This window comes from Diceros bicornis, chromosome 2 (genome assembly GCF_020826845.1).
Source record: "Diceros bicornis minor isolate mBicDic1 chromosome 2, mDicBic1.mat.cur, whole genome shotgun sequence".
Classification (NCBI taxonomy): domain Eukaryota; kingdom Metazoa; phylum Chordata; class Mammalia; order Perissodactyla; family Rhinocerotidae; genus Diceros; species Diceros bicornis.
In genome coordinates, this window is record NC_080741.1 from 51,605,339 (window position 1) to 51,622,592 (window position 17,254).

The following is a 17,254-nucleotide window of genomic DNA, read 5'->3' on the forward strand; positions in this document are numbered from 1 at the left end:
GAAACTGAAACTGAGGAAGGCTAAGGAACTTGCTCATATGCTGGATGAACTGGATTCCAGCACTGGCTGAGTGACCTGAGGCCTAAGCTTCACACCAGGCTTGAAGAGGGTAGGGTGCAGAACAGGGATATAGCAGGCAGTAGGGACAGTCTGGGCAAAAGCCCAGAGGCCTGAGGCACGTGGGCAGGGATGTGTAGGGGCAAGATGGTGATGTGGTGGGTTCTCTTGGATAAGCTCCAAATGCATTTGGGTACCAGGAGCCTAATACAAGGGTTTTGAGGTGAGTTACAGGGTTACAGGGTCAGGTAGGTGTTGAGGATGTTCTCTCTAGCTGCCAGGAGGAAGGAGCTGGGGCAGGAGGCTGCATCTGGGCCAGAGTTTGGAGGCATCTAGAGGCTATAGCAGTGGCATATAGCATCAGACATTCTTGAACAGAATGACACGCAACCATTGCTGAGGGGTTGGGTGTAGGGTGGGGGGTGGCCAGGACCACGATGGGGCCCAGGGCTCTGACTGGGACCTGTAGGTCCTGGGGCTACCCTGAACTGGGGACTGGGATGCTGGGGACAGTCAGTGAGCTTGAGAGTGTGGGATGCCCTCAGGACATCCCAGAAGCAGTGTCAGGGGCAATGGACAGGGGCATCTAAAGATCCAAATGGAACCATGTGGGGACATTGCCCAGAGGCAGCCTTTGAGGTGGAGTTGGAAAGACCACCCTCCCAGGCCTCAGTGCTGTCAACAACAGTAACCAGCTGTCTCCATGTGTAAGTGAGTGCCAGGTGCCACACACACTTTGTCATGAATCCTTCTGTCTGCACATCAGGGATGCCTTCCTTGGCCCACTAGATAGATGAAGAGACTGAGGCTTAACCTACCCAACATCACACAACCAGAATGTGGCCGTGCTGGGGTTTGAACCCAGTACTCTGACATCCCCACTGGAAGAGGAGTGAGCAGGCTGCGGAGGCTGACTGCAGCCCAGGGCCTCAACTCCCAGAGGGTCCCCCACCCTCCTCGTGGGGTGCCCCCAGGACTGATGGTGGGCTTCCAGGGCAAAGGGGAAAGTGGCGAGTCAAGCAAAGCACCAGACATGCAGGGAGCTTCCTCCCCTCCCAGCTGCCCCTGGGTGCCAAACTTGCACACTCCGCAGCAGAGGAGCTGGGCAAAGAGCCCTGGGTGAGGGAGGGAGCTGGAGGGGAGTGGAGGGCAGTGAAAGTGGCTGCTACTGAAAGGAGACTCTGATGTACTCCGGATGTGGGGTGGGCCTGACAGACGCCCAGACTCTGGTTCTCAGCTGACAGGTACATGAGGAAAGTGAGTTCCATCTTAGCATATGGGGGTATGAAACCTACTGTGTCAGGGGGAGCATTTCAGGTCCCATGTCCTGGGAGGTTCCGGAAGGAGGTGCTGGGTGGATGTGCCTAAAACCCTTCTTGAAGGCATTCCACAGCTCAAGAACTGACCATAGCTCGCCACTCTCTGCCGGCAAAGAAATCCACTCTCTCTTCCTTCTTCTGCCCAGCCCTCCTTCCCAGCCCCCTAGAGCTGTAGAGTTTGTTCTTTCAAACCAAGTTTCACGTGGAACCCAGATATGTGTTTTAAAAAAGATAAAAGCAGCATCTTAAACATAAATGTATTTTATAAGTTCAAATTCTCAACACTTTCTTAGTGTTAAGTCCATCAGGGCAAACAGCAATGAGCACAAACGCTTGAACTGGGGGCCAGGATGGGAGTTGCTGTCTTATGTCGGCCTCAGTGTCCGCTTACTTTCAGTGTTTGATTTTGGTGGCACAGGACCAAGTGACCCCTGGTTCTCACGGATAAGTGGTTGCAAACAGTGGCAGTGTTTCTGAAGGCCACCTGGCGGTCTCCTTCCTTCACAGGGACAGCAGTAGAAGCCTTATTTCAAGCTCAGCACAAGCCCATTCTCTGGACACAAGGGGAGGATTCTAATGTGTCATAATTTGGTGTTGTGCCCATTTGAGTCGGCGTGGGGTTTTTGTGTGTGTGTGTGAGGAAGATTAGCCCTGAGCTAACATCCGATGCCAATCCTCCCCTTTTTGGCTGAGGAAGACTGGCCCTGGGCTAACATCCATTGCCAATGCTCCTCTTTTTGCTGAGGAAGACTGGCCCTGGGCTAACATCCGGGCCCATCTTCCTCTACTTTATATGGGATGCTGCCACAGCATGGCTTGACAGGAGGTGCATTGGTGTGCGCCCGGGATCTGAACCTGTGAACCCTGGGCCACTGAAGTGGAGCGTGGGAACTTAACCGCTACAAGCCACCAGGCTTGCCCCTGCATGTGTTTTTTTAATTGGGCTTTTTTCAATAGTTAAAAATATGAAAGAAAGAAAAAGAGAGAGGAAGGAAAGGAGGAAGGGAAGGGAACAGAAGGGAAACAAGAGAAAAAGAACTCATGTCGGGTATCTGGGGATGCCCTCCCTCGGGTTCTTAATGTAGGCAGCCTCTGCCTCTCCCAGGAAGCCCACCCTGATTGTGCCACCCCTACATGGCCTGGCAGCCCCCAGTGCCTTCTCTCATCCAGCATCTGTCCCAGCAAGTGAAGCTGGGCCACATGCTCCTGAAAAGTCTCAGGAGTCCATGGCCCCCTCCTGGCTCCGGTGTGGACCTTCCAGGTACTCAATCTTTGGTTCTGGGTCAGGGAAGCAGGCCCCAGGCAGGGGACACAGACTAGGGGCTTCCTCAGGCTCTATGGTGGTGCTTCCAAGGGTGGGAGGACTGGGGAACCCGGCGGCCCTGAAAGCCTGGGGTTTCTGTAGTTCTGGGTACCTTCATTTCTGGGAACTTGCTATGCTTTGGAAAGAGAGAAATGAGAAACAAAACCCTAGGGCCCCAGCACCACCCCCACCCCCTGCCTTTCTGTCTTCCTTCCGCTGAGTCACAGCCAAGAGCCCAGCACCTCAGCCTCCTCGTGGCGCGGCCCCAGTAGGGTCGAATTCAGGGTCATGTGAGGACACAGCATCTGGGACAAGTCCTCTTTTCTTGCCAACATCCTCTGTGAAGGCCTCTGTCGCTGAGGGCTGAGGCTACCTCCCAAGCTTGGGGAAGGGTTGACTAAGGTCCTTATCTGTCCTGTCTCCTCTCCCATCTCCAGGCCCATCGTTCACCCACAAGCATTGAGCACCAACTGTAGGCCAGGCCTAGAAAGGTGGGGTGATTCAGGTGAGATTCTGTCCTTGAGGAACTCATAGACTTGGATATGGACTTCTCCTGACAGGCCTTTGATGAGTGGCTGGCTCCTTAGGCTTGCTCTGGTCAGCAGTGGGGTGCCATGGGAGGCTTTAGGCTCTAGGAAAACCAGGCCACATCACACACGCAGATCACAGAGACTGTATACTCCTACACAGGTACCCACATGTACATGCATGTGCACAGGTGTGGGACTTGAGCACTTGGGTCCATATCCATGATCACAGATGTCTGCACAGGGCCTCCCTTGGAAAGCAGAGCTCCAGGCTCTGGAAACCAGGTCAGGACTGCATGTGTGGGGGATGTCACTCTGTCTCAGAGGCCAAACCACTGCCTCTGAGTCAGGGGAGCCCATAGGAGCTTGAACGCTGTGCCCCCATTTCATGGAAAAAGAAAGTTGAAGCCCAGAAAGGGCCCGTGACCTGCCCAGAGTCACACAGCAAGTTGGGGGAGATCTGGGAGGGCAATGAGCCAGACCTGGGCACCTTGTCCACATCCTTGACCTATCTGGCCTGACACTTGGGGCTTGACAACCCCTGATGACCACACTGCATCAAACTCTGGGAGATAAGGCTGGCAATTCTCCTAGCAAACCCACCTGGGGACCAACCACAGGGTCCTCCCAAGCTTTACTGACCATTCCTGGGATTTCCCACACCACATCTTTGTTTCTCCTGTCCTAGCTGCCTGGAATGACACTCCCACCTCATTCAGTCTCTCTCTCTCATTTTTCGAATAAAATCCAGACTTCCAAATTCTGCTTAAGTGATTTCTTCACCTTCTCTGACCCCCTGGAACTTTCCCCTGTCTCTAGCCTCCCCTCAGCCTCTGTCCCCGTCACTCACACCCACTGTTCACCCTCCTGCTAAATGTAAAATTGACCCCTAGGGTCCTAGCCTGGGGGTGGAGGGTCCTTGGAGGCTGGGACAGCCGGAGCCACACCCAGGCCAACAGGGCCCCTCAGACTTTGCTGGGCACTGGTGTGGGCCCTGGAGTTAAGAGAGGAAATAGCGCCTCTGGCAGGCGTCACCACCTGCCCCAACCTTGCTGGCAGACAAGGCCTGGAGCACTGCCCTCTAGGCAAGGCTGACCCCGAGGAGTTGACTGCTCCAGATTTTGGTTATTCCTCCGCACCCTGAGCACCCCTCAGCTGTGTGCTAGGCCTGTGCCTGTGTTTGGCAGGGTAGAGGTGGAGGCCAAAGTGTCTAGAACCCTCAGGTTCGTTGAGTGTTGCCCCTTCACTAAAAGGCCCCAGACAGAGTTCTCTGCTCTTTTGCAGAGCTCTTCCCTTCCACTGGGTCGGGAAATGGGCAGAGAGGCTGCCTTTACCCCATAAGGCTCTGAGCTCCATTACTACCTGGCTGTCCTCTCACTCCCAACCTCTGCCTGGGAGCCTAAGAACTCTGTCCCAGGCTACAGCTGCTGGCTTTGCTGTGTCTCAGGGAATGGACACAGCGGATCACCCCTCTGAGACAGCCAGCTTGTGTGCAGCCCCTAGTGCAGAGGGGCCAGTTCAGGGGAAGACATCAGGACCTTGCCTTCACAACTGGCTCTGGGCCCTGGAGAAGGTTTGGTGGGTTATGGGGGACAGGAGGGTAAAACTCGCAGCCAAGAGGAAGGTGGCTCTCAGTTCCCCATGCCTCATTTCCTCCTCCCCGGGCAACACCACACCCAGGCCCCTAATGAAAAGTGAGCTTTGCTGCTTCTCTCTTCTCAGCTGGTATACAGTGTTTGTTGTTGTTTACCACACAGAGAGATGACCTCACTGGTTCTTGCAAGAGCGTGGGAAAGCTGTTAATTTACATGGGTTTATCTTATAACTGGCCACTTTCTTGGTTTCTCTTAGTTTTGTTGTTTGTTGCTTCTCTTGGATTTTCTATATTCGCGTTTTACCACTGAAAATAATGACAAATTTGTCTTTTTTTCTTTAGTGTGAAATTTTTGTTGTACATTATTGTTTGTCTGTCACCATATAAATGCCTCTCTTCACCTCTTTTGCCTACCCCCTACCCCCCTTGCCCCTGGTAACCACCAAACAGTTCTCTTTGTCTGTGTGTTAGTTTATCTTCCACTTATGAGTGAAATCACACAATGGCTTTCTTTCTTTTTCTGGCTTATTTCGCTTAACCCAATACCCTCCAGGCCCATCCATGTTGCGAATGGGATGATTTTATCTTTTTTTATGGCTGAGTAGTATTCCGTTGTATATATATACCACATCTTCTTTATCCGATCATCAGTCGAGGGACACTTGGGTTGCTTCCATGTCTTGGCTACAGTGAATAATGCTGCAATGAACATAGGGGTGCATAAGCCTCTTTGGATTGTTGAAAAAATATTTGTAGCTCTTATTTATTTGTTTATTTGTGAGGAAGATCAGCCCTGAGCTAACATCCATGCCAAGCCTCCTCTTTTTGCTGAGGAAGACTGGCTCTGGGCTCACATCCATGCCCATCTTCCTCCACTTTATATAGGATGCCGCCACAGCATGGCCTGACAAGCGGTGTGTCGGTGCACGCCCAGGATCCGAACCCAGGGCCGCCAGCAGCAGATAGCGCGCACTTAACCGCTACACCATGGGGCCAGCCCTTATAGCTCTTATTTATTTTCCATGTCTTATTGCTTGGCTAAGACCTTCAATATAATATTGAAAAATAGTAATGGCTGGAACATATGTATCTTGTTTCTCGTGTATGTAGGGATGCCTCTGGTGCCTTCTAATAGTGCACTTGCTATTGATTTGGGGCAGATAGCCTTTCTGTAGTTCAAGATGGCTCAGTCTAGTCTGAACTGATTCAGTTTTGTTTGTTTATTTTAGAAGCATATTTATTCACATCATTCATGCAACAAACCTTCAGTGAATATCTGCTTATTGTCAGCCTACTCTTGGTACCAGAGCATAAGGAAAAACTGACACAGACACTGCCTATAAGGAGCTCATGGTCTAGTGGAAGGATAGAGGTAAATAAACAGGCCCTTATTCTTGGGCTGTGTGGCATGCATTCAGTCACTGTCTGCTCGGCATTGTGCCAGCCACTGGGGATGGGCAGTGTTCAAATAAGGCCCTGCTCACATGGAGGGCTCACAGTCTGGTGGGGTCATATCCCCTTGCACTCAAGTTCCCACACAGCAGTTGCAATGCTCAGCCTGAGGCTTTCTCTGCTGTAGAGGCCAGGTTGGTAAGTGACCAAAAGTGCCAGGGAGCTCACCCCATAGAGCAGCCCTAAGCCAGTGAAGGGTGGGAGTCGGTGGATACACACCCCAGCTTCCTCATCCCTTGGGTGGGACAACCCTGAGGTGTGTTTTACATTATCTCTAAACTGCGGACTGAGCCTCAGGTACACACAGAGGGAACCCACTCAGTAACACACCTGCTTTGGCTTCTTTTCCTTCCCTGTCTCACTTCCCCTCTCCTCTATGTCAGGAACTGGTAAAGCTCTGAGGTTTTACCCAATTTGCAAGCTAACAAGCTGGCCTGCCGTAATCCCAAGGATGCTGGCAGAAGACACCAGACTCCTGGTTCAGAAATAAAGATCAGTTTAGGGGCCGGCCCCATGGCGTAGTGGTTAAGTGCACGCGCTCCGCTGCTGGCAGCCCGGGTTCCGATCCCGGCTGCGCACCGACATACCGCTTGTCAGGCCATGCTGTGGCGGCGTCCCATATAAAGTGGAGGAAGATCAGCACGGATGTTAGCTCAGGGACAGTCTTCCCTCAGCAAAAAGAGGAAGATTGGCGTGGATGTTAGCTCAGGGCTGATCTTCCTCGCGTGTACACACACACACACTAAATAAATAAATAAATATTAAAAAGATCAGTTTATTATCCACAGTAACAGCAGTAGACAGAGGATCAGCATTTTCTTGTACCACTTTCCTGAACTCCAGTTCCCACAGGGTGACCCAGTAAGGGCCAGATGATGCCTGCATATGTAGTGGGTTGCATTACAGGAGAGAAATCCTGAACTCAGGGAACCCAAATCTTTTGTAATAAGCTTCAAGCAACCTGCCCAACCTTTGCCCCAGAGGGAGATATGATCTTTATTATACTGGACAATAAACAAATCTGCCTTTTTCCCTGGAGGGAGACACTGTATCTTCTAAGGCTGTCCACCATAATAATCACCCTTGAAAGGATTTGGAACAATGGCAGTCAGCGCCTCTACTGGAAAGTGTACAGAAATGGGAGGGAACCATGGAAAATTGTCTCCCAACACCCTACTGGTGCTTCTTGGCATCACCTCCCAAGTAAGCTATTTGTATTTGGATCCTTGTCCCAGAGCCTGCTTCTGGGGGAAATCCCCCAAGATGGGGAGATGACACTAAGTGGGTGTTAATGGATTTCTGATGTGACTCTCCTGTCTTCCGACCTGTCCTGCACATAATGTCGGGGAGCCACGTGAAGGAGAAGAGCTTTTCTCACTCAGAATCGATACTGTTGTGACTCCTAGGAAGGTGCTCTAAAGGACTCTTACAGCTTCATTTTTCATGTTTAAATATTTAGTCCATCTAGAATTTGTGGTGGTTGCTTGTGTGAGGTAGACATTGGACTTTATTTTTTTCTGAATCATTCCAATATCATTTATTGGAAATTGTGCCTGGTCTGTCACCACTTTCTTCTCATCTGCCTGGACCTGTTATTTAGAATGTATCACAAACACACAAACGATCAATTCACAATAGACTAAAGAACACGTGGGTGTCACCACCACTGGAGATTTGACACTCAGCGAGGGCATAGTATGAGACAAAGCTAAACGCCCACTCAAGAGGACACCATCTAGGCCTTGGAAAATGCGGGGAGGTGTGAACCTGCCCCAGAGTTCACAGAGGATTTGAACATGAATTGGGAACGTTTATTTCTCTCAAAATACTTAACAGTTAATAAAAATTTAAATAAAATTTTAGTTTTAAAACTTTTGGATTTAAATTTTGACATTAGTTAATTATAACTTATAGTTTGTATTTTGCCTTTTAATTTTACTGATTTTGATTATTTTAAAAATAACTTTTTGGAATATATTTTAAGTACTTTTAATTTTTTTAATATTTTAAATTTAATTTATATGTTTGTGCTCTTTGGACATATTTTATTTTAATCTTTTTACATCATTACTGCTAATAAAATAGTAATTATGTGAAAATCTTGATTATAACAACAATCAATAGTTTTACTGGAATGAAAGCAAGAACAGTAAACGTTACAGAATAAATATATAATACCTTATAAATTAGGCATGTCTTTATTTTCTTACTCACCTAACACACCTGGACATGAGCAATAATCACTAAATTCAACCATCTTTGATATCTGACTTTCTGATATTTTTATACGACTTTCAGATATATAAAACCCACATATTTACAGATTTTTTTATTGTTACAAAAGTTTATTTGCTGAGTATGAGGATGAAGCATCTAGTTAGCAGTTTGTAGCTTGATTTATGATTTTTAAATATTTAGATTCTGTAATATGGGCCTCCATTTGTCCTCTTGCCTGGAGCACTGCAAGCAGCAGGGCCTGTGCTCCCATGGGAAAAGCGGATGTGGCTACAGGTACCTCTTGTTGCAGTAAAGGGCCAGCTCCTGGGGCTCGTGTCTACATGGACTCATGGTCAAGGGGGAGCCAGAGGGATGGGGTGGGACTAGGGAGGAGACCCCCAAGGAGAAAGAAAGATCACCAAATCTACACATTTACTCCTTAGCACGATTCCATTGTCTCCACTTTACGGAGGGGGGCTCAGAGAGGATTCGTGACTGGCTCTCGTCATGCTTGTTGCCTGGCTCTGGAATGACCTATAGTAGGGCACCAGTATCCCCTGCAAACCCAGTAGATGCCACCCAGCAGCTCTTCCCACTCAGGCTGGGGGCTGCAGGCCCAGTTCTCCCATGGAAGGTTCTTTCCAGTCGAGGCCAGCCAGACTGGGCTACAGGTGCCAGGGTCTCTAAGTGGTAGAGAATGCAGCATTCCCCACAACTGCTGGCTGCCTCAGGTGGCCCCAGAGAACCAGTACTCCAAAACACAAGCACTGGGGTGAACCATGTCCCTAGGCTGTCCCACCATCCTCCTACAGGGGTCAAAGGACCTCTGTGTCATAGCCCCGCCTCACCAGCCCCTACCCGGGCACTGAGTCTCAGCCCTTCTCAATCCCAGGACTGGACCCTGGAGGACCGGTTGTGGGGCCCCTTCTCTGTGACATGTTTGGGGTGGGTGGGTAGCAGGCTTGGAGCTGTGCTCATTGAGAGCCAAGTAGTGACCTGAGGGCATGAAGAGAGAGAAAAGTCCCTGCCCATACCTCTGGCCAGCTTTGGCTAGGGAGGGTTCTCCATTCTTCTGAAAGCAAACAGGTAGTTAAAAGGCTGCCCCAAGCCCACCCAGCCAGAGAGGGAGGCCCTTACTTCCCCTCTATGCTGATCCTGCTCTGCCCGCTAGTCCCCTCAGCCAGACTTCAAGGCCCCTGCTCTGACGGTGATGACCCTGGGACCCTGTGATGGGAACACTCATGGCTACTCCCTCAAAGTGTGGCTAGGCCCAACCCAGTCTCAGACCTGGGTCACACCCCCCACGACCTTCCTGGGGGCCCTGCAGCTCTTCCTCTTCATTCTCAGGTAGGAAACTGAGGCTCCAACAGGCCACATGCATGCTCAAGGCTGCACAGCTGGGCACTGGTTCTGGGACTATTCTAGGTGGCCTAATGCTGAAGCTGGGGCCTGTACCCCAGCTGTGGGACAGGGATCTGAGGGAAAGGCTTTGTAGGAAAAGACTGGCCTGAAGGAGTGACAGGAGTCCTGGCCAGAGGCTGCCTGTCCATCAGCAATGGGGACTCAGTGAGCAGGGCCTAGCACTGCTGACCCAACCATGCTCTCCCTCCCACTCTCCCTTAGCCCTTCACACCCCTGGCTGCTCACCGGCCTGGGCAATACACTCACACCTAATATCCCACTTTCACCTGTGTGCCCACACCCACACACTGCCCCTCCCCCAGGCACACAGCCCCCACCTGGGCACTGAGTCTCAGCCCTTTACCCCTCCTGTTTCTGGTTGTCCACTCTTTGCCTATTCCTGGGCTGGATGCCGGGTACCTCAGAGGCCATGCCAGACCTGGGCCTGTCCTGGCAGAGCCCTTGGAAGGGCCCAGCAGACTCAGTGCTAAAGATGGGGGAGTCTAAAGAGGTACCTGCAGTCAGGGAGGGCTTTCTGGAAGCAAGGATACAAGCTGAGGTCTCAGCACCCCCTCCCCCTCACCTAGGTCGCTGCCTGTCCTCTGAGCCTCTCTCCCTGGAGTGGCCAGCAGGTTCCAGGAAGCGTCCCCTCGCCCTGCAGTGCTGGTTCCAAGAACTGTCGCTCCTGGCAGTGCTTGCTCAGGATCCTTTCCTAGAATATAGGCCTTGCCCCACCCAGGCTGCTGGGTCTCATTGGGCAGCTGACGGAGGTAGTGGAGGAGGAGGTGCCCTGGAAGAGGCCTCTTTAGGGACCAGACACTGGAAGTTGGGCCCAGGCTGTTAGCCTGGAGAGGGTGGGCACTCTGGGGTGGTGAACAGGAGATCAGTGTGTGTGAAAGAGCTTTGACTCTCAGGCAGCTACGGGGGGGCAGGCCCGGGGAGTTCAGCTCAGAGCCTCCCTGCAAACACAAAAGGCTCAATCCTCAGGTCTAGAATTTCCACCAGCTTGCTGCACTCCCCTCTCCATCTGCCCCCTTCCTCACTAGCCTGGCATCCTAGGGTCCCAACCCATAGGCAAATGGCCTCAGAGCAGGCTTTCAGGGGACAGGAATGGCAGGTTCTGAGCAGGAGAGGGGGGATGGCACAGTCAGTGTTGGGGTCCTTGGAAGAACGTGACACCTCTATTATTAATTCTGTTATAATTTCACCCTGCCTGGTTAGGACAGAGGAAGTCACCCCACCCCACACCCCTAGCAAGTCGTTGGGTAGGTGGGGGTTGGGGGTGACAGGCCCTGATTCATGGGCAAGGACAGGGCCCAACTTCCCTCAAGGTCACTGGGCCTCCCCCTCTGGGGTGTGTCCTCCACCCGCCGCCACCTCTGAGCTGGCACCAGGCCTGCTCACCCGCCTGGGACCTGCCAGATCACGTTGAGCAACCAGTTCCTGAGAAGCGTTGAAGGCTGTTTGGTTTAAAATTAACTCCCCCGCTCCCCCCTCCCCTGCCTGTGGGCCTCCTCCGAGTTCTTGGAAGAGGTGCTCTGCTCTTTCTTCCTGGGAAGAGGCCTCCAGCCACAGCTGCTGCGATTCTAGTGAAAACACCTCACCCGGGGTGGGGGTGGGGGGGTGCCCACACCACACCTTCTCTGTTCTCTGCAAGGCCCAGGGATCCTCCTGGAGCCTAGCATGGCCCAGTTCACCCACTGAGACCCAGAGGAGAAAAGGAGCAATTGTCAAGGTGCTGAGAGGGGGTGCTACTGCCCGCAAAGCCCACAGCCCCCAATCAGGTACCCGCTGGCTCTGAGTGTAGAGGTAAAAAGCTATAGAGACCCAGCCTGGGCACCTCTGGGGTGGGGAGAAAGCTAGCTGACCACACTGACAGCAAACCCAGGACTTTGGTCTGCTTTGAGACATGTATGGCTCAGAGAGAGAAAGCAACCTGCCCAGGGTCACCCAGCTTTGCCTGCCTAAGCTCAGCCTGCCTACTAGATGCCAAGCTGACAACACTTACCTGGCAAGCATGCCCAGGGGCCAGTCCGCGCAGACATTCGCACAGGGGTAAGAGTGCGCTCTGCTAGGAGGCCCCTCCTGTCTCTTACCCACACTCTAACTGTCCTGGCAACCCATCTCCTCCTGAATAAGCCTTTGTTTTCCAGTGTCTCTTTGGGCTCCCATGTCTCTGTGGCTTTGGAGAAGAGTTTTCCTAAGAATCTGCTCTCCTAACAGCTCCTCCTACCATGAGAAGGAGCTGAGAAAAACAAAAGAATGTTGGCTAAGTGGAAAGGTCAACACACACACAGTGATGTTGCTCAGAAGTGGGGCTGGTGGGGGTGGGGAGTGGTGAAGTGCTTCTCCAGAGGAGGCTGAGGGCCGAGAGGCACTTTTAAGAACAAAGCTTTGGCCCAACCCAGACTACTCACTACTCACCCAGAGGTGAGTGAAATCCTCACCTCTGCTGGAAAGGGAGCCCAGCTCTGGTGACAGGAAGGGCCCAGTCTGGCTCAGTGGTGCTGGGTGTGGGGAAAGTCCCTACAACAAGCCTATGCCTGGGGAGAAATTGCTGGGTACCGCTCCACCTCCAGCCACACCATCGGGGTGTGGGTCTCATTAGTGGGAACTGTGCAGTGGAACAGTCCTTGAGGACTGCCTGGAGGAGTCATGGCAGTCCCAAGTTCTCCCAGCCCTCAGAGGCCAGGTCTTGTGCTCTGGGCCCTGCTTACTTCAACCAGGCCTGGATCATAGAAGAAATTGTCTTTCCACTGAGCATAAAGCTTTGGCCACACCAAAAAGGCTCTACCTGCTCTGGGTCTGCCGCATCTCCTCCTGCTCATAGATGAGCATCAGCTTCCACTCACTCAAACCAGGCCCAGCCACATTCCAACCACTCTGTGGCATGGGTGCTACAACTATCTCTGTTAGACGGAAGGGGAAACTGAGGCTCCAAGAGGTTAAACTATTTGCCTGAGGTCCCAGAGTGATTTTGGATGGGCTGAGATGTGAACCCTGCCTGTGTTCTTTCCACTTGGCTGATTTGCCTCTTCAAAGACATCCCCAGGGGACTTTCATGGACAGCATGGTGTGTGCTTGTGTGTGTGTGTGTGTGTGTGTGTGTGTGTGTGTGTGTGTGTATGAGAGAGAGAAAAATTTCACAAGAAGCCAAAGAATGGTGGTTTTGAATCTGCAATGGAAAGTATGTTTTCTCTTCCCCAGGCTGGAGAGACCTGGGAAAACTCAGGCTTCAGCGAGATTCCCCAGGATGCAGTGGATGCCTAAAGTAGGCATGAATAAATGCTGGGGAAGTTAGGGAAGGTGTCTCAGAAAAGGAGCATTTGAGTTGGGCTTTGAAGGGTGAGCAAGAGTTTGCCCTGGCAGAAGTGAGAAAGAAGGACATTCCAGGATGACTGATACAGTGTGGTGGGCTGTTTGGAGGGAGGTAGAATGGATTGGCTTGGCAGTTTGGGAAGCCATATCCTGAAGCCTGGGGTAAGGTGTGGGCAAGATATGGGGGGAGCCTGTGAATATCACTAAGTGGAAGAGGCAGGGCAAGGTTGGGTTTGTAAGTACCTCACTCTGGAGATGGTGGTAGGGCTGAGGGGGCCAAGGAGGAAGCCATCAGGATGGTCCAGCTAGGTGAGTGAGCGATGCTAAGGCTAGATCTGGGCAAGGCAGCCATGGAAAGCAGCAGGAGGGGAGCTTGGGAGGGACCAAGGGCAAGGTGGATGGACTTGGAGAACAACAGGTTGGGGAGCAGGGGTTATGGGGGTTGTCTCTAAGATAGGAGGAGTGTGGAGGCACGTCTAGCAGGCAGTGAAGAGTCCAGGTCTGGACAAGGGGAGTCTGGGGGGCATGATCCAGGCTGTTTACGTTGCCAGCCGGCAGGCAGCAGACTCTAGTTTAAAAGTTGTAGGATAAGGGGAGACAAGCCCTGGCCTGGGATTCAAAGACCTGGGCTCCAACCCCATATGCCCACTTCCTCTCTGGGTGACTACGGACAAGCTACTTTGCCTCTCTGGGTCTCAGGCTTGCATCTTTGAAGTGGAACAGACCCAGAGTCACCTGCCCAGCTCACCTCCCTCACCTCTAACTCACCTTTGAGGGCACAGACTACTGAGGGCTGGGAGACTAACAGGCCTGAGGGAGACCCACCCCTAGCTTGAGGGCAAGGGTAGCAGATGGCCTAGTCTCTACTGGAGCTGCCAGAGAAGTTGCTAGAAAGTTGGGCTGGCCTCGCCTTCACCCCAGCCCACGCAGAGACCAGACCAAAGGGTCTGTTCACCAGGACTAGAACCCAAGACCGTGGTTGGCAAAGGACACCTGAGGGTGGAGGGCTGGGCTTCTAGGGCAGCATCAGAGACGATGGAGTGGAGGGCTGCTTATAGCTCTGGGGAGTTGCAGCCCAGTTCCCCTGCAGCCCATGTGGGAACCTCAGGGTCATCAAGAACTGCCCGGCCCACCTCTCAAACGGGATTAAAACAGTGGACAAGGAATATTTACAACAGCTGCAGCAGCTGCCAGGTTGAACCCTATCAGGCTCTCCTCAGCCTCACCTCATACATCCTCTTGGGCCCCCCATCTGCCTCTGAGAGATGCTGTCACTCTTCCCATTTCACAGCCGAGGAATCTTCTGAGGTTCAGTGAGGTCAAAGGAAACTCCCCAGAACCAAGTGCACAGCTCACAATCCAGACTGGAGGGGAGGTTGGGGTAAAACCAGGGTGTGGGGGATGTGCTGGCCAGGATTAAACCTCCAGGGGTCTCCTCTATCTTGAGTCTCAGATGTGGGAGCCTCAGCCTGCTGCCCAAAGTGACCACTGGAGTGACCCCTTGGGTGGCTGGCTGTGCAGCCTGCCTCAACTGGGGAGGGGACCCCATACCCTGCAGTCAGGGGTGGGGAGGACACATTTACCATGAGAGGCTGTTGAATTGCTGACTAAGCTCGAACCTGCTGTATAATAAAACTGGTTTAACAGGTTGGTATGAAAGGGCTGCCCAAGCCTGCACAGGCTCCACTTCTCCTGGAGGAAGAGGGCCTTTGTAAGTCTCCAGAATCCTGGTGCCTTCTTGGTCAGGCCTTATTTCAGGGCCCCTGACCCTGCACTTCACTGCGGGCAACTGTGCAGGGTGGGAGGGTTCCCACCAGAGAGTGGAGGCAGCCCAGCCATGCCCCCAGCCCTATTCAGGGCTGTGTTCAGCCTTGGACCAGCAAGATTTGCTCAGTTGGCAGATTAACAGCCGGGCCCAGATGCAGGGGCCCCGATAATCCAGGGGATGTTAGGACACTCGATGATCATAGGTGAAGCATCCCAGCAAGACCTTCACTGACGAGAGAAACCTGGATGGCCTAGTGGCATCTCTGTTCCAAAGTCGTTCCAGAGGGATGTTGTGAGTCTGGGAGGGACACCACGCAGGACCAACCTCCAAGCTTACCTCCCCATAGCCTGGGAGCATCCGCCGGGGCCCAGCCCCAGCCCCTACCCCTCTCCTCCAGAAGGCCGTCCTGAATCACCCTGCCCCTTCAGCACTTTGTGGGTGCCAAGGCTTTATTTAGCATGCCAGCCCCTGGGAGGCAGGGCAGAGCAATGGTTACACAAGTAAGGTCTTGAATCAGGGTTTGAACCCTGGCTCTGCCCCTCACAAGCTGTGTGACCCTGAAAAAGCCACCACGTCTCTCTTAATCTTACCTCTTCTGCTGTAAATCAGGACAACCTCTGCTGGTGTACAAGGCTGCGTGAGAACTCAAGGGGCATGAAGCCTGCCCAGGATCACCACGTTGCAGCCTTCGTCTCCTCCTGCCTCTCAAACCCTACCCGCCATATCCCATACCTCTCCACCTCCTTTCTGGCCTCCTGCCCCCAGGAGGGTGGGGCCATCCCCACCCAGCTGACAGGTTCACCCCTTAGAAATGAGCATCGGATCACAGCATTTCCCTGCTAAACTCTGAAGAGGCACTCCACCACACCAGAATAAAATCCCCGTGCCCCCCTGCCTGCTCCACCCTTCCTCTGTTTCCTCAGCCCTCCTGGGCGGCCATTCCAGACTCCTTACTCCTGATCATGCTGGGTTTGTTCCTGACTTGGGGCCATTGCCCTGGCAGTTCCTTCCACCTGGGATGTCCTTTCCCTAAGTTGTCTGTCGAGGCTCAGCCACCCTGCTCCAGAGTTTTCCCTGACCCTCGTATCTGCAGCAGTGTCCCCACACCCAAAGCCACTCTTTGCCCTGCCCCCTGGTTTGCTTTCTTCACACTCTCAAAACCTGATCTGAGCGCCCATTCGTTCACTTGTCCATTGTCTCTCGCCCACCAGCTCATGAGTCCCACAAGGATGGGAACTGTGTCCATCTTGTTCCCTGCTGTGTCCCCATGATCTAGCTGGAGTCTGACCCAGTTGGTGCCCAAGGAGCTTGTGTGCTGGTAAAGGACTTCATCAGTGAAGGGTTATCACCAGTTACTATCTGTATGTTGTGCAGGGTCCTGTTCACCCACCAGATGGCTCCTCTCTCTCTCCAGCCAGTGTCAGCAGAGCATGCCGCTTTTACTAGCTCAGAACCACCCAGGGCTGATTGCATTGCCCAAAGGATTTTCAGCATCTATTAGGCTGGGTCTGGGGCCTGATGGCATGCCCTCCACTGTCCCTGTTCTAGGCAGCCGTCACTCACTCCCCTGATAGGGAAACATGAAAAGAATATTGAAACAGAAAAATATCAGAGGTCAGAAATAGCTGGCAGCCTCCCCACCCCCCTCCCACCCCTGCCCCAGACAAGAGCTGGACCCTGGCTTGAGCTGAGGCAAGGGTGAGGAGGACAGGACCCTGTTGGCCAGGCCAGTGGCTCCAGAGACCTTAGCAGGCAGGGACATGGGCATAAGACCAGTGTCCAAGAGCAACTCTCTTGAAAGCTGCCACCCCAGCTGCCTATTCTTGCCATCTCATGTAGCAGACCAGGGTAGATGGGGAGTTGGGACCCCTCAGGGTTAGCTCTGCTCTGTGCCACTTCCTCAGCCGGTCCCTTGCACCCTCTGGGCCTCAGTTTCCTCACTCGTGGAGTATGGGTAATATTTAGACCCACTCCCAGGGTTGTGGTGAGCACTACAGGAGGTGTAAAGCCCTTGTCCATTGCCAGCACCCAGCAGGCACCCTGAGATGTCTTCCCCTCTATGGACAATGAAGAGTTTCTGGGCTTCTCTTGCTACAGCAGCTTTCTGTCCAGGCTACGGCACTAAGTAGGGAACAGCCTGCCTTTGGTCCCTCCGTGTCCACTACTCGCCATCTGGGTGTCTTAGATCTGGGAGTGGAGCAGACTGAGGGGTCACCTCAGGTATTTTGGGAGCCAGAAAAGGGCTGAGATCCAGGCTGAAGCAATGAGGAACCACAGACATCCCTGGCAGGGCCATGG